The sequence below is a fragment of the Tachypleus tridentatus genome, chromosome 13 (assembly GCF_004210375.1).
Source record: "Tachypleus tridentatus isolate NWPU-2018 chromosome 13, ASM421037v1, whole genome shotgun sequence".
NCBI lineage: Eukaryota > Metazoa > Arthropoda > Merostomata > Xiphosura > Limulidae > Tachypleus > Tachypleus tridentatus.
In genome coordinates this window covers 211,899,795-211,922,900 of record NC_134837.1, presented here as the reverse complement: position 1 = coordinate 211,922,900, position 23,106 = coordinate 211,899,795, and the positions used below count along the sequence as shown (strand labels likewise).

The 23,106-nt window shown below is 36.8% G+C and overlaps 1 pseudogene across 1 annotated transcript in view; it reads left to right on the top strand.

Annotated features, from left to right (window-relative positions):
- The window catches only part of LOC143240866 (protein O-mannosyl-transferase Tmtc3-like), a 144,303-nt pseudogene that overhangs the window by 93,515 nt on the left and 27,682 nt on the right, over window positions 1–23,106 (top strand). The window contains exons 5-10 of the transcript XR_013022009.1: window positions 2,213–2,294; window positions 5,619–5,718; window positions 10,488–10,600; window positions 13,023–13,171; window positions 19,211–19,463; window positions 21,495–21,643. The product of XR_013022009.1 is annotated as a protein O-mannosyl-transferase Tmtc3-like (transcript). The remainder of the gene's footprint in view (window positions 1–2,212; window positions 2,295–5,618; window positions 5,719–10,487; window positions 10,601–13,022; window positions 13,172–19,210; window positions 19,464–21,494; window positions 21,644–23,106) is intronic.

Sequence of the window (23,106 nt, the reverse complement as noted above, 5' to 3'; positions counted from 1 at the left end):
GATAAACACGTAACGAAATTTAGTCATTTGTGTTCAAGCATTAGCGTTGTCAACATCTCACACCGACATGTCCCGTGTTACATTGGGTAAAAACACGACAAAGGCTAAAAAGTTGACAGAGTTTGAACGTGGCAGAATTGTCGAGCTGTAAAAGCAAGGTCTTTCTCAACGTGCCATCATCGCTAGTGAGATTGGACGTAGTAAAACTGCTGTTGCAAATTTCTTAAAAGACCCTGAAGGATACGGAACGAGAACTTCAAGTGGTCGGCCCAAGAAAATTTCGCTGGCGTTGAGCAGGAAGATTCGACGGGTTGTCCGGCAAGATACCAGCCGATCGTCGAACCAGATTAAGGCCCTTACGGACGCATAATGCAGCTCAAGAATAATAAGACGGCACCCATAAGAGAAAGTCTTTAAAAACCGTAAACGTCTTCAAAGGCCACGCCTCCTTCCACACCACGAAACAGCTTGGTTAAACTTTGCTGAGAAGCACCAAACATAGGACGTAGAAAAGTAGACGAAGGTTTTGTTTTCTGATGAGAAAAAATTTAACCTGGTTGGTCCAGATGGCTTCCAACGTTACTGGTACGATAAGGATATCCCACCGAAGACATTTTCTACACGACACAGTGGAGGAGGTTCCATCATGATCTGTGGTGCTTTTTCCTTCCATGGAACAATGGAGCTTCAGGTTATACAGGGGCGTCAAACAGCAACTGGCAACATTAGCATGTTGGAGAGAGCATCCTTATTGACTGAAGCCCCTCGCTTGTGTGGAAATTACTGGATCTTCCAACAGGACAACGCTGCAATCCACAATGCCCGCAGAATAAAGGACTTTTCATGGCGAATAACGTGATTCCTTTGGACCATCCAGCGTGTTCGCCCGAACTGAACCCCATTGAAAATGTTTGGGGGTGGATGGCAAGGGAAGTTATTTCCAAACAGTGCATGATCTTCGTGAAGCCATCTTCACCACTTGGAATAACATTTCAACCAGCCTTCTGCAAACGCTTATATCGACCATATTAACGCGAATGTTTTAAGTTATTCGCAATGACGGCCGTGCAACTCACTAATGAGACCTCTTGTTGGGCATTTCCTACCCTGATTAGGACTTCTTTTTGGTATGGTCTTAAACTTTTAACCAGCTAGTATTTAGACTAATTTCATAGTGTTCACATATTCCCTATTAAATGCTGAAAACGTTTTTTATTTTTATTTTCCCTTTTCTTATTTTCATCTTTCGAAGCTCTGTTCAAATAAGTGGTTGAGTCTAACAACGCAAAATGCATATTTTTTCTTTATGTTTATTGGCCTTAAGATTTTGGCCAGCAGTGTATATACCAGACTTCTTAGTAATATTTATGTTGGGGTATGACTCGGTGTCGCTGCTGCATTAAAGTTACTCAATCGACATAAGTTGTTTTTATTTACAAAACAACAGCAGAGGGTGTGTGCAATGTTGCGTCACCTTGATGAAATTAACAAATCTCACTCCGGCAGATATTTTGGAAACTTTTCCGTCTCTTTAAATTTACATTTTACAAAAATAAAAATTTAATTAATAATTATAAACACATTTTTATTCCCTAATCACAATATTTCAGCTGGTGAAACAAAATAAGCGTTTGGATGTTGTTATTTTACCAAAAGAACGTTATGGTTAGTTATAGTTTTGTATGTCATAGCAAAACAAGAAAGTCTTGAAAACACGCACGTGATGAACACGTATATTTATGGCACAATCGTACTTTTATATCATACAGACAGTATATTTTTTATTGAAAAACCTCTTACGCTTTGCTTCTAAATGAAAGCTAAAATACGTTAATACGTGAAAGAGCTATGAATACATTCAAGTAGGTAAAGGTAATGTTAGGTTGCACTCAAATGGTATATTTCTGAAAAGCTAAAGCATTGGCAAAATATCTACATATTACTCATTGCAGATACAAACCTAAAACGACGCGAAGCTTTAGATTACAGCCGGAAATGGTAACAATCAAGGTTTTATTTTAACCTTGACAACCTTTGGTCTATGAAAAAGAAACGTTATAGAAACTACTGTGTAAAAATATTTTGAAACTGAAACATCTATTAGAAACAAAAAAGTAAAAAATCTATTTAATAGTAGCTAGTTTTTGTGCTCCTATTTTAATTTTTATACCTTTTTGAATATAGATGTCACTCTAATGAAATATCATTACAGATTGTGCCTCCTCTTCTTGCCTCGTGTTGTCAGTTTTGTTGCTGCCATTTTGTTTTCCGTCCATCCGATTCACACAGAAGCAGTAAGTATACAGTTAGTTAACGGTTCGCTTGTTTTTCAATTATTTTCTTTTGGAGACGTTGTAGTGAGAATATGTAAAAACGTATTAATCTCATTTCTTCACAAAATTATCTTTGTTAGTTAAATTAGATTGCAGACGTATTTGTTTGGTGATGTTATAGAGAAAGTTATCCACCTGAATTTCTTTTTCTCCTTTAAGAAAAAAATAAAAATAAACCTTCCAGTAGTAATTCAAAATTAAGCGGTTTGTACACTAATTGGTATCAAAATACTATGCACTCTTTTGTGTAAGTATATAAACTCGGAATATACCATCCAGTTTAGTTCTTTCAAACTGCTACCTGAAGTATTTATGAAATTCTTTGACTATTTTTATGAACAAAAAAGGCTTAACACAGCTCCACATCAACCACAATCTATTGGCTCAAACTTGTTATCGTTGTTGTGCGGTGACTTTGTTTAAAAGCGCACGTGGTCGTACTCAATTACACCAACATTATAGAGCTACAGTTTAAGCATCATATTCGGTTGTTTGGCACGCGTCTCTAATTAATGACTGCACAGCATTCATTAGCGTGAGATAACCCTTTCCAATTAGGATCTTGTTTCCATGTTATTCGATAGATTATTAGAAAGAAAACGCGCATGCTCTGTTTGCTATATTCAAAGAGAATGAAAGAGAATTTCTTTTAAAACATTAAACGCTGAACTTTTTTTCTTTTGAAAACCCTATACTGTTGTGCGTCAGTGAAATGTGAGAAACGCCTTTCTAGTCATTAGGCTTCGGTTTCAAGTGGCGCCAACCGAAACTGAAACCTGATTAGGTAGACACTGAAGATACGTAGTGTGTTTTCTTACACTGTTTAAAAAATAAAAAAGAAGAAAAAAAAACTTCAGCCCCAGAATGTCTGAAGTACGTAACTATTGCAGACTTGTTATTTTTATTATTATTTATAGAATGTCGTCAGTAAGAGTTTATTGTAAAATATCACCGCGTTGAGTTCGAAGTTAAATCGTAACATTTTTATCAACTGTGTATTTTTTTTTTTCGCTTTGTTATTATTTGAGGGATATTTTTTCTTTGTTACCATCTGGTACGTTTTTGCGAAGAAATTCTTTAGGTTGGAAATGTATCTTACACTGCTCAACCCATTAATATAATGTCATTAGAATTGTCTGTAGAGCTGAATATGAGAAAACGATTAACAGTTCTTTACAGGTTTAGCTGATCCTATTAGGGACAAGTTTGAAAAATAAAAAGTGTTTTTTAAATGAACTATTTTTGTTTACTTTCAGCTCGATGCGTTTGTTTTATCAAATATTAAAATGTGATATTCAAAATTTAAACTAGCAATTTAGAAGGTATATAATTACTGAATGGGTTTGATGTGTAATCACTGCTTTATGGAGCTTTATATTTCCATTTTGAATATTTGTAATTCTCACTTTCTATCGCAACTGAAACCATAACAACAAAATCCTCTCCTTCACTTAACCACCCGGCATGGGCAGAAGGTTAAGGCACTCGCCTCGTAATCTGAGGGTTGCGGATTCGAATCCCAGTCAAACCAACAAGCTCGCCCTTTCAGCCGTGGGGACGTTATAATGTTACGGTCAATCCCGCATCAGATAGCCCGACTTGGTTTTGCTATTAAAAAACGTGCACACACATTCTACGACACTTTATTTCTGGCCATTTGACTTCCGGCACACGATTAGTTATGTTAAGATTTTCTGCGAGCATAAAAATAACATTAAGTGTTGACTTGAGGGTCGAGGGTTCGAATCCCCGTCACACCAAACATGCTCGCCCTTTCAGCCGTGAGGGCGTTATAATGTGACGGTCAATCCCACTATTCGTTAGTAAAAGAGTAGCTCAAAAGAAAGGGGTGGATGCTGTTGACTAGCTGCCCTTACACTTCTAAATTAGGAACGGCTAGTGCAGAAAGTCCTCGTGTAGCTTTGCGCGAAATTCAAAATAAACAAACCAACAAATGTATATCCGTTACACCGCTGTTTTTTTTTCTTCTCATGTTGTTATTTATTAGTCACGTAAGTTCCTCCGTCGATGTGACGGACCAATACTGTGATAAATGAAATTTACGACATACGATGCTCGCATTAGCTGTTTATCAGACATTGGACTAGAATAACTCTGTTCAACGTATTGTAGGTGGACTTAGAAGTTTCGTGCAAGATTTCAAATGAGCTACCTCTAAGTTATTCTCGTAAGATGTATATTGCGTTTGCGATTTTTTTTTTTTTTAGTACTGCATTTCCGAAGCACAGGTGGCGTGTATGATGTATTTAATAATCCCATCAAAACTCGCATAAACAGGCGTGTTTTTCAGTGTGATATCTGAAAGTAACAGTGAAGATCATGACACCTCCAATAGCCACCTTCCTCCTGTCGTGTTTTTCCCACAGAAGAACTCTGTCGTATTTTATACATTATTTTCATTAAGTTAATATATTTGTGCCGATAAGGACACTAACGACAAATGTCACTTGTCGGAAAAAGAGAGGTATCATATTCCACATTGTGGAAAGCAAAGACTTCCTGAGAAAGAGTTCTTGATTCATCAGTAATCATTGACTGATTAGATAGTCTAATTCTTGAAGGCCTGGAAAGGGCTACTAGTTAGGGCGCTTGACTCGCAATCTGTGGGTTGCGGGTTTGAATTCCCCGTCACCGAAAGTGCTCGCCCTTTAAAGTTTTTGTCAGGATCAGCTACCAAAGGATGACTTTGGAGGGGCCAACCTTTTATCTAGATGCGATTAAGGACGAATGAAGTAAAAAACAGTTTAGTTCTGGACGAAGATATAAATCCAGAGTTACCTATTGTAAGTATATAGCATTGAAACGAATGACATGAGGATTCCACCTAAAAACCTTCTTAGTCTTACATTTTGGAAGAATTGCATCAGTTAGTATTTTTCAACTAAAATCTAACCACTCAGGAAATATATTTGTTAGAGCAAGCGCTCGGTACAAAGTCATTATCAAACTATATCTGTCTGCATTTTCTCCAATTTTCTAGAAGTTAATGGATCCCCCCCCCAAAAAAAAATGTGTATATGTAGTTAATAAGTTTGGTTTCTTCCCGTAGAACAGTTTTTGTACCTAAGCTAATTCTGTTAACTTAGGTAAACAGTAGGTGAAGCCAAATGTAAGTCACGAGTAGCTTGTAACCCTTTTTTGTTCTTGTTGAAAGACGTGAATTAAAACTTTATCTGTAAATGAAAGTACCATTGTTTGCTGTAATGAGTTGCACGCATGTCTGTTACCTGATTTGGTTTCAGTTTTGATTATTATTGTCCACAGGTTGCCGGTGTGGTTGGAAGAGCTGAACTCCTCTCAGCTGTCTTCTTCTTGAGTGCCTTGTTTCATTACGTGCGGCTTAAACAGCGTTACGATCACGTGGGTAAGACGTTTGATAAATCAATCGTTATTTCTTCAATTAAGATATTTTAATATAGTCATTTAGTTCTCGATAAAACTAAAAGGTGTCGTGATACCTTTCAAAATCATCCATTTTGGGTTTCGCGGTCGTATTTTTAAAATGGACGTTTACGAGCACCTTTTTGTTTCGGATTTAATAAGAGATTTCCACAATTATAACTTCGACTCTCTCGTGTCATTTGAAAGAAAATGCGTTTGTGTGAAATATTTAAATGTTTAAACTTTTGTCAAAAGAAAAACGTGCGCGCGAGAGAGAGAGATGGCTTGATATGGATAAAAAAAAAACATTTTGAGCCATTTTATAACATGCATGTATTTAGATCAACGATTAAGAAACTAGCGTTGCTTTCTAGACTTTTGATTTAGTTTATGAGTTTGTCATATTAACGACCTATTTCACGTTTGTCGAGAAATCTTTTGGTTGAATTGAACAATACATGGGAAATATGTTACTTTAACTTCGAGAAGTAAGCGGTAAGATTAACAAGTTCTTCAGTGCACATTGATCATTGGTTCCAGTTCTTGTCGCTAGGATATTTTACCCAAATAATCTTTCTTAATTGTTTATTTGCTTGTTAAGCACAGGGCTACAGAATGGACTATCTATGCAGTGCCCATAAGCAGGGATTAAACCCCGAATGTTAATGTATCAAGCCTTCAAATTTATCTCTGAACCATCGGGGGGGGGAAGCGTTGTTATTAATTGTTCATCTGAAGTAATGATAAGTTTAACTGCTTTATGAATAAAATAACTTAAAAGGAACCAACACTGTTGATTCGAAAGCGGCGTTTTAAAGCCATGTGTTTAACAAATGCAAGCTAGGATTCCTGTAGGAAAACCCAGATGATAAACTGAGATGTCAATCCTGCTTTCCTTATGATATATTAAATCGGTTTTGTTTTTAAAGTCTATCAGCCGTAAGCGATAAATCTACGGATTTACAACGCAAAAATCCGAGGTTTTGTTCCCCGCATAGAACACAGCAAACAGCCCAATGTAACTCTACTTTAAAATAAAACATGAACTTTGTTTTTGAATTATTTTTATCCGTCAGTTTTTATCTTAACATTTCTATATAAAACACGAACTTATAAAGTCATATTATATTCGATTTTTCTGAGAAGAAAATTTTTTTTACACCGAACTTCAAACAAATTAGACGTTTTTGGAGTCATTAAAACGCAGTGTTTCTCCGTAGAAAGTCTAGTTTATTTTGTTTATGTTTTCTTTAACAGGTGAATAAACGCAGAGTACCACTTGTTCGTAATAACTTTCTAAGTATACGTATTTCTGAAACTCCAAATCCAGTGTCCATGATCAATAGCTTGGAAACCTTTACTTATCGTTATTGATTTCAATTTTTTTAGCTCTCACAATATCCCTTTAGACTAATTGGGTGTGAAACTTCCCATCGTTGTACGTTAAGACCAAAACAAGAATGTAGTGAGGTAGGGATATTCATAGACTTCAGAGATTTATAAATGACTTGATAGACACAAACATATTTTATACCAACTGACACGTGTGTCTAATATTTCATTGATTAAAGGATGCTGTTTCTGTTGGTGAAAAAAAAAGTCGGAGAAAAAATTAGGCATGTCTCCCATGTTTATACAATTGAATTATTATTATTTGGAACGAAGCATGAAACAAATAACGTAATTAATTACACGTAGCTTACGACTCAAGATAATATTTATTACGCATAAGGAACAACTAGAAAAATGAACTATTTACGCTTCAATGTCTCTTGGTGGGTCAACAGTAAGTTTAAGGACTTCCAACGCTAAGATCCAGGGTTCAATTTCCCACGGTGGAAGGCCCGGCATGGTCAGGTGGTTAAGGCACTCGACTCTTAATCCGAGGGTCGCGGGTTCGAATCCTCGTCACGCTAAAATGCTCGCCCTTTCAACCATCGGGCGTTATAATGTACAGTCGATCCCAATATTCGTTGGTAAAAGAGGAGCTCAAGAGTTGTCGCGTGGTGGTGATGACTAGCTGCTATTTCTCTAGTCTTACACTGATAAATTAGGGACGGCTAGCGCAGATAGCCCTCGAGTAACTTTGTGCGAAATTCAAAACAAACCAAAAGCCCACGGTGGAACACAGCAGATAATCTAACGTGACCTTGCTATAATAATAACAACAGTCCACTGAGACGTTATCCCATGTTTTGTTTACTTTTAGTAACGTATTTGAGCAATTAAATTTTATGTTGCAAGAACTGGAAAAATCGAGATGTCTCTGAGTCACAGAAACGTTATAAACACTAAGCGGGAATTATCGTAATGAATAGTTGCCAAATATTCAAATTCGTTGCGTTGCTTGAGCGTTGTATTAAAAAAATTGAGTCAAGTTACATATTTAGTACAAGATATCGAATTATGCGCTGCACACACTAGCCAGAGACAGCTCAATTTTGTAACACAAAAACAAAAATGTATTTTAATAATAACACAAATTTCTGTGCTAAGCCCACTTTCAAGCAAAACTTTACAAGTACGAAATACCACACGGTCAACGTTGTCGTAAATTCCATTAACCACTATTTGGATTTCCTACATGTTTTACCAACATGAAACACTGTGTGGACTCCACCTATAATGAAAAATATAAGTATATGATTGAAGGGTTATAGAAACTAACAACTTTCTGGCGTGGTAGCTAACCTAACAAAGTTGTCTTCCCGGAACTTCTCTTAGTATTTTGTTTTTTTTACTGGATTGTGTGTCCTAGAGTCTCCCGCGTCTCAGTAATAAGTATCTAGGTTTATAATCAGTGGTGTAGTGTTAAATAAAGACGTACCGAAACGCGAAACCTATGGCATAACTGTTTAAGGTGGGACTCCTTAGAAAAAGGTTTCGCGTGACCAGGCGGTTGGAGCGCTCGACTCGTAATCGGCAGTTCACGTGGTTCGAATCCCTTTCCCACCAAACATGTCAATCCCACTATTCGTTGGTAAGAAAGCAGCCCCAAAATTGTCAGTAGGTGGTGGTGACTAGCTGCTTTTATTTTATACTTTCAGTGCTAAATTAGGAACGGTTAGCGCAGATAGTCCGCGGTGAGCTCGAAATAGTAGTGGTACCACATTCCGGGGAGGGGAGTTGTTCGCAGTTGTGATACCCGTAGTGGACAAAGCGCAGACAGTTAGTTGTGAAGTTTTGTATTTAACAAAACCAGTTATGGCGGCAAAAACATGAAGCATGCCATCTAGTGACGTTTCTTAAAAACGTAAATTTAAAACAAATTGATGCTAAAATAAATTCTTCCAAGAATTCTGACGCCGTGTTCATAAGTATACCAAAGGTTTGCAAAAGTATTAGACGTTTCTGTGCGTTCGTGCGTGACTTATTTTATTCAGTAGAATACGCAAACAAACTTCAAAGACACTTCTCGTGTGATAACATTTTAATTCTCGTTTGTTAACAACCGTTTCTCGATCATTTTTCACGCAATTGACAGTATAAACAATGCTTTGACCACAACTTCGTCTATCGTATCTCATCCAGCCTGACGAACCTTGGTAGAATACAATAAACTTCGTCCTCACTAGGTAAAAGAGACGTAACACTGTGGTTGACAAATTATTGTATTTCTGTTTACGTAGTTGTTTTTATTTTATATAAATTTTCACTCTGTACTAAACGATAATACAGCACAGTGGCTTTTCTTACACGACTACGTATTGTGTAGTCGTGATGTATGGTACTTGCTATTTAGTATGCGTAATGCAGGCCAAAGATATTCAAGTTAACGTACTGCACAGTTGCTGTGGGACGTTATATCAACCGTACATGTGTAGTAACGTTCACTTGCATGCATAATTTAACAGTAATCTTGTTCAACCTGGAAAATTCAATAACATTTTTTATCACATATGCAGGATTCTAAATAAAGCGTTATTAACATGTAATCCACTGCTTCATAAAAAAAAGGGTAGCCAACTGATCGCTGTAATTATGCAAGTAGCCCCGATGCCCCTTTGTTATTTAAACTGTATATTTGTCAGTTTTTTCTATATAAATGGCGTATCTATTAATGATTCAAAGGTTTTGTGTGTCATGTTATTTGGAATTCGAGAAATTGGACTCGGGCGTATTTATTCGAGTACAATGTACTCATTCACAAAAAAAATAAACAAACAAACATTAATTACGGAATCGAACTTTTCATATCATTAAAATTTTGGAAATGACGTGTCATTACGCGATCGTTTCTTGTTGTGAAAATAAACTGCTGTTTCGATGCGTTTCGCACGTTCTAACCAACCGAGAATTCGATTATTTTTTTCGAATAATTAATTCTGGAGAAGCTTTTGAGATAAAAATGTTGGAACCCGAACAAACATTAAGACAAGTGGACGCCCAATATTTGGTATATCTAGTTCCGTAGTGAGAAAAAGTACGCTATCAGACAGTTAAACTCAGATAAATCAACTAACTCACATTCAAGCGCTGACCACTTTGGATTTGAGGGCACTTGTGCTGAACAAATTGTAATCACAGCTATAAGCTCAATAAAATTAATTAAATGCATAAACTATTACCATTAATAGTAGGTGTTTAGTTACGCTAAAAGAAATGGATTGTATTATATATAATTTGCACATTATTTGGTTTTCGCGTAATATCGAGTAAAATTGAATTCCTTACTTTGCGTTAATAATAGATTAAGATATAGTTTAATAATCTTTATTTCATTATGTCAATTCGGATTATTTTTATTATTAGGATGGCGCTGTTGTGCAGAAACGGCGGCTCTTGCAGTGTGTGGAACGCTTTGTAAGGAACAATGTTTGACCGTTTTGGCGGTCTGTATTATCTACGAGTTACTCTCTACGAAGGTAAACTCAGTTAAATAGTCCCATAGAGTTACAGTTGTTTTAGATTATTTGAAATATTTTAAAGAACAACTTTCATATTTCTGTATTATTAATCAGTATATCATACCTTAAATCAAGTATTTCTGGTGTAAAAAAAATATATAACATTAAACTGTACATTTAGATTTTCAGCCGCGGCATAATGGCTCATAGAACAGATTGAGTTTTTTGTTGTTGTTGTTTTTTTCTGAAGTGCAAACTTTTAACTCGTAACTCTGTTATTTCTCGACCGATTTGAGATCTAATTATAAATTTAGACTCAGAAAGTCAAACCCTTTCGATTGGTGTATTTGATCATATGATCCTGCCTAAACGAATTTTAATTTGAGGGTAGGCTGGAATAGATTCTGATGACAAATAAAATCGAATCGGGTGTGAGCACTCTTCGCTTTTGCTGACGCACAAAAATATAATTAACAACGGGGTGAATTAATTTATTCTAATCTTGCCTAAAAGAATTTCAAACGCTGCGGCTATTGAAAATTCCCTCTTTTTAATGTCAATTTAGGTTCACATTCTTTTGATAAATATATTCGAGTCCGTCTCTTTAAGAGAAAATGTGTTTACCAAAAGCACTTTAGATTAGCACAGTATACAATGCTTTACTACATGCATTTATGTAGTTAGTATTTTGGCCCGGCATGGTCAAGCGTGTTAAGGCGTGCGACTCGTAATCTGAGGGTCGCGGGTTCGCATCCATGTGGGGCGTTGTTATGTTACGGTCAATCCCACTTTTCGTTGGTAAAAGAGTAGCCCAAGAGTTGGCTGTGGGTGGTGATGACTGCTAAATTACGGACGGCTAGCACAGATAGCCCTCGAGTAGCTTTCTGCGAAATTCAAATCAAACAAACAAAACTTAATACTTTTATGTGAAAATGAAATCGATTAGGTTTTTGTAGACATGACGTGGTCGGATGGTTTATGGTGGTGACATCGTTTGTTACCAGCCGTCGCTGTTTTGAATATGAAAAAATATAATCCTTTTTTTTTGCTGAATCAGAATTAGAAGCAGCGTATTGAAAAAATCTTCGGTTTGAAATACCCAATATCGCTTCAATAACAAAAATAAAATATACTCGATTTTTATTTACGGAAGTTAAGCTTAAATTATGTTTTTCATGCAAATTGGTATCTTGTTCGCTTTGGGTTTTTTCTTTAATTTTGCGCAAATCTACACGAGGGTATCTGCACTAACCGTCCCTAATTTAGCAGTGTAAGACTAGAGGGAAGGCAGCTAGTCATCACCACCCACCGCCAACTCTTGGGTTACTATTTTACCAACGAATAGTGGGATTGACCGTGACTTATAACTCCCCTACGGTTGAAAGGACGAGCATGTTTGGTAGGACGAGGATTCTGAACCTGCAGAACACAAATTGAGCGCTCTGACCAACTGGCCACATCTTGCTCGTTAGCGCGAGCAAAGACGTTATTTCTGAAAGTCGTCCTTTCAGGGGTGTGAAGGGTAAGAAACTTCGTTTCTTTCTAATAGTAAATTTGTTTATGGTGGGTTGTTTTTTCATTTGCATATATAAAATTATCTGTCATATCTGGTTCAACTAATTTTCGTTTTTATTCGTGTAGTGGTTAAGAGGTTTGATTCCCAGTCTGGGGGTCTCAGGCTAGAATCCCCGTCTAACGAAAAATATTTGCATTTCAGCCGTGTGGGTGTTATAATGTGACGGTCATCTCCACTATTTGTTGGTAAACAGAGTAGCTTAAGAGTTGTGAGTGGGTGGTGACGACTAGCTAGCTGCCTTCCCTCTAATCTTACACTGCTAAGTTAGGGACGGTTAGCGCAGATAACCCAAGTATAGCTTTGCGCGAAAATCGGAACAAAGCAAACCAATTCATTTGTATGAATATACCAACTTAATGATAAAAAGCTGAGAATCAATTTATATATAAAGACGTACCGTATGAACAAGGTGATAGAATTCACTTGTTCATCAAGAATCTGTTATGTGCTCGTCACAGACCAATCATTTCTGTCCAACCACACAGTTTCGCAACACGTGCGAACAAGAAGAAAGAAAGGTCTCTTACCCTGAGGTGAGTGACAACTACAGAGACAAAGCAGCACAACCATTCGTGGAGTTTCTTCCCTTCCAGATGTTGAGCGTATTTTAACTTTTCGGTTTTCGGTATTTTGTTTTCTGTTGTTTTAAAATTTGTCCAGTCGCTTTTAAATGCCTCATAAAATTCGAAAGTTTAATGTTGCTTGGAAAACCTTACGGTCTGTATCGTTACATTTCTTTATGTTTTCGTATGTTGTTTCATGTTTATAGACCCTAATGGTTCACTTTATATAGACTTTATTAGATTACATTAGATTTTAAATATATCTCTGTGTTACATATCTAACACGTTTGTTTAATTGCAGGTCTGGAAATGGGTTATTTTCGGCCAGGAGACGATGTCGCCATGGGTACGAAAGTCCCTGACGAGACTGGGATTTCTCGTCCTTGTCACTCTTCTGGTAATAACGTTGCGCTTCAAGCTAATGGGACCGTGCTTGCCGCAGTTCAACAGGTTAGGAGAGCGTATTGACATAATAGTTTTATGATGATATGCATGTTCTTTGTACGCCTGGTTCTATATATATATAATGTAAAGTACTTTACTTGTTTTATTGCTTCTTTCTTCCTGAAAGTAGTAAGAACGTCGTAAGAAAAATCAAAACATTTACATACATTTAGCATCATCAGCACGCGGGTAACTATATAAACCACTTTCAACTTTTTGGTGACATACTTTCGAACAGTATCGAATAAACCTGACATGCTTCCCGACAGTATCGAACAAACCTAGCACGCTTCCCGACAGTATCGAACAAACCTGACATGCTTCCCAACAGTTTAGAACAAACCTGGCACGCTTCCCAACAGTATCGAACAAACCTGGCACGCTTTCCAACAGTATCGAACAAACTTGGCACGCTTCCCAACAGTATCGAAAAACTTGGCACGCTTCCCAACAGTATCGAACAAACTTGGCACGCTTCCCAACAGTATCGAACAAACCTGACATGCTTCCCAACAGTATCGAACAAACTTGACACGCTTCCCAACAGTATCGAACAAACCTGACACGCTTCCCAACAGTATCGAACAAACCTGGCACGCTTCCCAACAGTTTAGAACAAACCTGACACGCTTCCCAACAGTTTAGAACAAACCTGACACGCTTCCCAACAGTTTAGAACAAACCTGACATGCTTCCCAACAGTATCGAACAAACCTGACACGCTTCCCAACAGTATCGAACAAATCTGGCACGCTTCCCAACAGTTTAGAACAAACCTGACACGCTTCCCAACAGTATCGAACAAACCTGACACGCTTCCCAACAGTATCGAACAAACCTGGCACGCTTCCCAACAGTATCGAACAAACCTGGCACGCTTCCCAACAGTTTAGAACAAACCTGACACGCTTCCCAACAGTTTAGAACAAACCTGACACGCTTCCCAACAGTATCGAACAAACCTGACACGCTTCCCAACAGTTTAGAACAAACCTGACATGCTTCCCAACAGTTTAGAACAAACCTGACACGCTTCCCAACAGTATCGAACAAACCTGGCACGCTTCCCAACAGTTTAGAACAAACCTGACACGCTTCCCAACAGTATCGAACAAACCTGACACGCTTCCCAACAGTATCGAACAAACCTGGCACGCTTCCCAACAGTTTAGAACAAACCTGACACGCTTCCCAACAGTTTAGAACAAACCTGACACGCTTCCCAACAGTATCGAACAAACCTGGCACGCTTCCCAACAGTTTAGAACAAACCTGACACGCTTCCCAACAGTTTAGAACAAACCTGACACGCTTCCCAACAGTTTCGAACAAGCCTGACACGCTTCCCAAATGTTTCGAACAAGCCTGACACGCTTCCCAAATGTTTCGAACAAGCCTGACACGCTTTCCAAAAGTTTAGAACAAACCTGACACGCTTTCCAACAGTTTCGAACAAACCTGGCACGCTTCCCAACAGTATCGAACAAGCCTGACACGCTTCCCAACAGTATCGAACAAGCCTGACACGCTTCCCAACAGTTTAGAACAAACCTGACACGCTTCCCAACAGTATCGAACAAACCTGGCACGCTTCCCGACAGTAACGAACAAACCTGGCACGCTTCCCGACAGTAACGAACAAACCTGGCACGCTTCCCTACAGTATCGAACAAACCTAGCACGCTTCCCGACAAGTACGAACAAACCTAGCTCGCTTCCCAACAGTTTCAAACAAGCCTGACACGCTTCCCAAAAGTTTCGAACAAGCCTGACACGCTTCTCAAAAGTTTCGAACAAGCCTGACACGCTTCCCAAAAGTTTCGAACAAGCCTGACACGCTTCCCAAAAGTTTAGAACAAACCTGACACGCTTCCCAACAGTTTCGAACAAACCTGGCACGCTTCCCAACAGTTTCGAACAAACCTGGCACGCTTCCCAACAGTATCGAACAAGCCTGACACGCTTCCCAACAGTTTAGAACAAACCTGACACGCTTCCCAACAGTATCGAACAAACCTGGCACGCTTCCCAACAGTTTAGAACAAACCTGACACGCTTCCCAACAGTATCGAACAAACCTGGCACGCTTCCCAACAGTATCGAACAAACCTGGCACGCTTCCCAACAGTATCGAACAAACCTGACACGCTTCCCAACAGTATCGAACAAACCTGGCACGCTTCACAACAGTTTAGAACAAACCTGACACGCTTCCCAACAGTATCGAACAAACCTGGCACGTTCCCAACAGTATCGAACAAACCTGGCACGCTTCCCAAGAGTATCGAACAAACCTGGCACGCTTCACAACAGTTTAGAACAAACCTGACACGCTTCCCAACAGTATCGAACAAACCTGACACGCTTCCCAACAGTATCGAACAAACCTGGCACGTTCCCAACAGTATCGAACAAACCTGGCACGCTTCCCAACAGTATCGAACAAACCTGGCACGCTTCCCAACAGTATCGAACAAACCTGGCACGCTTCCCTACAGTATCGAACAAACCTAGCACGCTTCCCGACAGTATCGAACAAGCCTGACACGCTTCCCAACAGTTTCGAACAAGCCTGACACGCTTCCCAACAGTATCGAACAAACCTGACACGCTTCCCAACAGTTTCGAACAAACCTGACACGCTTCCCAACAATTTCGAACAAACCTGACACGCTTCCCAACAGTTTAGAACAAGCCTGACACGCTTCCCAACAGTTTAGAACAAACCTGACACGCTTCCCAACCAATATTGATAAAAACAGTAGTTTACAACCAAAATATGAAAATATAAGCCTAGTGTATATTTTCTGTTTACATAATTTCCACTATTAAAAATGGCGAATGCCTCGCTATATCCTTCACATTATGCACCTCCAGGGCAGGTGTAGAAAACTTCATCCACTAGTTTTGCTTACTTTTATTCTAGTTTCAAGTGAAACCTTCCTTGAATTTTCAAAATCGTTAGTAGCCCAGTCTTCGTCCTGCAACAAAAATAGTATTGATAGAAGCATTATTTTTCTTCCTGGTATACGTATAGCAATGGGAAAGGTCAGTGTGCATATTTTTAAAATGAATATTTTTAAGGTATATCAGAAATGGCTTTAAAAATACCTTTATTTTGCTAGTATTTGTCGCTGAGAGAAGCAGCTCCAGACATTAAGCAAGCTAAATGCAATAGTAAACGCTAGGCTGAGCGCTCGTCACGCGAGCACTAAGTGTCCACGCCCAGCGGATCCCAACTTTATCAGGCATATTTTACTGTACATACTAACCCTAGTGCTAGCAACATGAAGCTATCAATTCAACCTGCATTGATTTTATTTGATGCTTCTGCCTATTTCCTTTTACCTGTGCATAAATATATATTCAAGAAAGTTTACAGTAAACCGGAAAGGAAATTGGTTTCATCTAATCACATTCCTTTCTATATTTCATTTTTTAAACTCGTCTGAGAACGAGAGTCATTGGGTGTAACTATTGTTTTATGATTATTTTACACATGTTGTAATCTTTGAGCAAAATACAGCAACTTGGCATTACTCGAATCAGATCATTTTATTTGTTGAAACTGGCCTTTGTCACCCAAAATTATCATTGAGTTATACTTTAAAAATGTGATTTGACTTGTGAGCTAAATTGCATGTAAATTCTGTCTTTAAAATTGCTTTAAGTAAATAGATATTTTGATGTGATGAATTAGAAGCTAAGCTGAATGTATATTCAAACCTAGGGTTGCGTTAAGTAAATAAATATTTTGATGTGGTGAATTAGGAGTTAAGATTAATGTAAGTTTAGATCTAGGGTTGCGTTAAGTAAATAAATATTTTGATGTGGTGAATTAGGAGTTAAGATTAATGTAAGTTCAGATCTAGGGTTGCGTTAAGTAAATAAATATTTTGATGTGGTGAATTAGGAGTTAAGATTAATGTAAGTTTAGATCTAGGGTTGCGTTAAGTAAATAAATATTTTGATGTGGTGAATTAGGAGTTAAGATTAATGTAAGTTCAGATCTAGGGTTGCGTTAAGTAAATAAATATTTTGATGTGGTGAATTAGGAGTTAAGATTAATGTAAGTTCAGATCTAGGGTTGCGTTAAGTAAATAAATATTTTGATGTAGTAAATTAGGAGTTAAAATTAATGTAAGTTCAGATCTAGGGTTGCGTTAAGTAAATAAATATTTTGATGTGGTGAATTAGGAGTTAAGATTAATGTAAGTTTAGATCTAGGGATGCTTTAAGTAACTGAATATTTTGATGTGATGATTTAGGAGCTAAGCTGAATTTAAATTCAGATGTAAAGTTGCTTTACTTTGCTGTATGTACCTGAGATATCGCCGATCATTGAGTTAAAGCAGAATTTTTTGTTATTTTTTTCGCTCAGACGTTAGATGGAAATCTATATATATCAAAAACGTTATAATCAGTTTATCTAAAGTGGTACCGGCTACTTAACGTCATGTATCGCTTACGTTCTATTGACGTGTTTCCTAACCACTTTTTTATTTAGAAACTTACCAACCAGTTTACTTATTATATTACGAGCTGCTCCACAACAAATCTCAGATATTTTCAACTGTGCTGCTTGTCCTTCGGCATTTAGTTTCTAATACACATAAGCAATAAAAATAGGTAATTAAAATGTTAATAAACTTTGTATTTCAAATCAATTAAATTTTAATTAAATGCAATAGCCCTAACTTTGTAGACAATTTCATTTATTACCCTACCTCAGTGGCTCAGAAATAAATCTCAAGGCTTATACTTCTAAAAAAATGTGTTTGGATACTCGTGATGGGCAAGCACAGATAACCCATTGTGTACCTTTGGGCTTAACAACAAACAAACGGGAAATCACTGTCAATTTTTCATTGAGTTAAAATGCATTGTTTTCTATCTTTTATTTCCAGTTTGAGATAAAAATAATTCATACGTTATTTGTTACATTAGCGTGGGTGTTGAGTGTTATAGTACACTATTATTACTTATCTCTATATGAGCTGCTTCCATTTAAATGCTTAGTTAAACAAAAATTGTCACAGTGTAAAGGTCTTAAATTGATGTAACACACACAAATAATAACCAGTCTTAAGTCTGGTCAATAGTATGAAATGATGACTTGTGGCATAAATACCTCTGAAGTAATAACTTACGAACGTTGTGTTACCTACCGTCAAATGTGCCTGCTCTTTCAGCCGTGAGGGCGTTATAATGTGACGGTCAATCCAAAATATTCGTTGGTAAAAGAGAAGCCCAAGAGTTGGCGGTGGGTGGTGATGACTAGCTGCCATCCCTCTAGCCTTACACGGCTAAATTAGGGACGGCTAGCGCAGATAGCCCTCGTGTAGCTTTGCGCGAAATTCAAAAACAAACCGTCAAATATGGACTTCATTACACAAACATTTTGTTAACTTCATTCTATAAAAAATGCATAACTCTTTATAATATCGAAGTAGAAAAATATGTTTATTCATCAGCTGCTGCTGTTAGTCCAGAAAAATATATTCGCGACTTGTAATAGTAACAAAAAAAACAAACTCCATCTGACGATGTTAACATAAGTATGTGATTTATTTTTCTATTTATCATACGTGTAATATGTATGTATTTATTTAATACAATGGCGTTACGGCCCGGAATGGCCAGGTTATTGAGGCACTCGACTCGTCATCTAAGGGTCGCAGTTTCGAATTCCTGTCACACCAAACATGCTCGCCCTTTCAGCCGTGGGGGCGTTATTAAGTGATGGTCAATCCCACTATTCGTTGAAAAAGAGTATCCCAAGAGTTGGTGGTGGGTGGTTATGACTATCTGCCTTCCCTCTAGTCTTGCACTGCTAAATTAGGGACGGCTAGAGCAGATAACCCTCGAGTAACCTTGCGCGAAATTTAAAACAAACCATAAACCAATGGCGTTACTGTCATTTGACGTGCCCTAGGTCTAAGTATGCGATATTTGTGAATAGAGTAGCTAAGACTTGATTTTCAATGATGAATACAGTATAGTTTATTAACATGTATAAAATAACATTTGAAATATTGTTTGTAGGTTTGACAACCCGGCTTCTGTTGCTCCTTTCCCGACGCGACACTTAACTTTTAGTTACTTGTGGACTGTAAATGTTTGGCTTCTCCTTTTTCCTTGTGATCTTTGCTGTGATTGGACCATGGATACCATCTCCTTAGTGACGTCATTTCTAGATTTGAGGAATATGTCTACGTTATGCCTTTGTGGAGTCGTGATTCTTTTAGTGCGCAACTCTTGGCTTACAGAGGAAAACCAAAGAGTAGCCCTAACTATGGTAAGTTTACGTCGTATTAAATAAACACATCATACTCATTCAGGAAGAGGCTAGGGTACAAGATGCCAAAACGCACCAACACTATTGTTAATAATATATTTTGACTCTAATCAAGTCAAAACGTCAAGTAATTTTTATATTTTCATGATGAAAAGTGACACTTGGAGTAAATATATATACACAGTGGAGACGGCTTATATGGGTATTAAAGACGTGTATACGGAGAACAAAACAAATAACATTTCGACTTCGTTAGGTCATCGCCAAATCAGGAACTACTTTTGGAAAAGTAAATGTTATTGGTCATGTTGTGTGTATTTAATATATCTAGTAATTAACAATGTGATATGTGTGATAACGTTTACGAAATAATGACTATAGGTGTACAAGTGTTCCTCGGCGCTGGTTCAACGTGGTTTTAAGTTCACGTGTTACAAAAACTTCTTTAAATTTCGTTGTTGTTGTGTTTTTTTTTCTATGGTTATGCTGTGTTTAAAAATACAAGTTGGTGTTTATTTTTGTGTTAATTTCATTTGGTTTCCATTTTTCGGCTTCTTTCTCCTATATAGAAATCATCGCAGTTGTTGCATTGTATTTTATAAATAACGTTAGTATAAAGTTACTCATTTGTTGTGTTGTATTTTATAAAGAACGTTAGTGTTATGTTTGTCATTTGTTGCGTTGTATTTTATAAAGAACGTTAGTGTTATGCTTGTCATTTGTTGCATTGTATTTTGTACATAACGTTAGTATTATGTTTGTCATTTGTTGTGTTGTATTTTATACATAACATTAGTATTATGTTTGTCATTTGTTGTGTTGTATTTTATAAAGAACGTTAGTATTATGTTTGTCATTTGTTGCGTTGCCTTGTATTTTATAAAAAAACGTTAGTATTATGTTTGTTATTTGTTGCATTGTATTTTGTACATAACGTTAGTATTATGTTTGTTATTTGTTGTGTTGTATTTTATAAAGAACGTTAGTATTATGTTTGTCGTTTGTGGCGTTGTATGTTATAAATAACGTTGGTATTATGTTTGTCATTTGTTGCATTGTATTTTGTACATAACGTTAGTATTATGTTTGTCATTTGTTGCGTTGTATTTTATAAAGAACATTTGTATCATGTTTGTCATTTGTTGCGTTGCGTTGTATTTTATAAAGAACGTTAGTATTATGTTTGTCGTTTGTAGCGTTGTATGTTATAAATAACGTTAGTGTTATGTTTGTCATTTGTTGTGTTGTATTTTATAAAGAACGTTAGTATTATGTTTGTCGTTTGTGGCGTTGTGTGTTAAATAACGTTAGTGTTATGTTTGTCATTTGTTGCGTTGTATGTTATAAATAACGTTAGTGTTATGTTTGTCGTTGTTGCATTGTATTTGATAAATAACGTTAGTATTATGTTTATCATTTGTTGTGTTTTATAAATAACGTTAGTATTATGTTTCTTTACCTTTATAGATCGTTGCACGTCACAGAATTTTGTAATAGTTTAAAATTATAACTCGTTTTGTGGGTTTAAAATATTAAGTTATACAGGTTTCATTAACATCACAGTTTTATTTTTATTTCAAAATAAGCTTTTGACTCCAAAACATTAAACGATGATAGATAATGTATCTTGTGTTCCTTAAGAATAGACTATTAACTGGAATAAATCTTCTACAAGTAGATTGTATGTAGCGTTTCTTTTTCGTTAAAAATTAGTTTTCCTTGGAATGAGTCATCAGTAGGTTGACAGTGTGTAACCATTACTTCTCAGTGGAGCTCAGATCTCTGAATGGCTTTTCTGAACCTTAACGCTATGTTATGTGTTGTTTTTCTCAGCTTACTGGATTCCACAAGCGAAGGAACTGAACACTCCTAACAAAGTATCTATACATTTCTGATACAAATTTAAAAGATTTCATTCATATGTGTTTTTAAATAGTTTTTGTTTGTACTTTAAGGACGTTTAGCAGCGTCATTAAATCGGTTAGAAAAATTCTAAGTTGTTAACTGCGAGGATCCAACCTCTTTTTCCAGACTCTGTCTTTGACTATTGTCCCATTCCTACCAGCTTCGAATATTTTCTACCATGTTGGATTTGTTGTTGCAGAACGTATAATGTATATTCCAAGTACTGGCTTCTGTATGCTTATTGCTATAGGCTGGTCTCACTTATGGCGAGACAGGTAAGAAAATAGCTCTAGTTCGAGATTAAATGTACCATTTTTTTAACTAAGGTCACTAGAGTATAAATTTATACCCGAAACATCCATAAAATGACACGTGGGTTATTGAAAGCCCCAGAACATGGAATTAGGTTAACGTAAAACATCATTTTGTTATCTGAAGTCAAAACGAACACAAAACTAGATTCCAGTTCTAGTTCTAAATGTTGGTTTGTGGTTCTGGTGCTATATAAACAGTTTGTTGTCAGATAAATTTTATGGAGATTAATTAATCCGTTAACATTTTCTTTTTAAATATTCACACCTGAAAACAGACGTGGTTCAAGGAGGGTAAGTAATTAAGAACGCTGTAGACGTTATTTTATGATACAATAACACTTTGAGATAAATCACTTACCACAGACCACGGTAGTGGTTAATAATAGAGATCGCAAGGAATTGTACAATGTAACGTTCGGGCGAAAAAGTGTCTTGAACAGTGAAGATTTAATTCAAATAACACTTTAAAATTTTCAATGTTGACTGCTAAGAACTATACGCATATAAATTACACTATAAAAAACACACATGTTAAACTTAAAATGAAAAGAAAATCCTCTCAAAGCGATCAGTTTGTAATTGTTGTTTTCATGCCAGCCTACAACAAACATTGTAATTCTAGTGAAAACGATGTTATCACTACTCCTTAAATTTATCTTTCTTACAGATATCGAGTGTTTCTTTAAAAGGTTTAAGTACGGAGTGAAACAGAAATTGCAAACCAATAACAATGACTAAGATATAAATACTTACTCAGTGTTTTGTACACTATACAATAGGTGTCTTTAGGGAGCTCATATATTATTTAAAGTTTAAAAAGTAAACTTATACACAACATTCGTAGAGTAATGATTTTAAAAGACGCGAAGATTGATTTAAAACGATGATTTAGACATGTTTTATTTTAAAAGACCTCTTTTCTACTAGTAAAATTTTATACGCGGTTAGAGGCATTACATAAATAATTTAATGACATAGAAACTATAAATTCTCACTATATTCTTAATCACATCTCCACGACTATCTCCAACTACAGTTTAACATTCTCCATCTACAACTAATGTGATCAAATAGTCAGTAGTTCCATTAAATCATCATTAACCATATCAGCTGCATTTATTATCATTATAATGTACGAGGGATGTTCAAAATATACGCGGACTGACGTCATAAAACAAAATGTACTTTATTTAGAAGTTACAGGTCTGGGACCCCTTCAAAGTACACACGTATCCCAACGGTGTTTCCACTTGTTGAAACGGTCCTGGTACGCTTCTTTTGTAATGTCCTCCAGCTCCTTCGTCGCATTTGCCTTAATCTCGGGAATCGTCTCAAATCTTCTTCCTTTTAAGGGTCTTTTGAGTTTGGGGAACAAGAAACAATCGCAAGGAGCAAGGTCAGGTGAGTAGGGGGGGGGGAAGAAC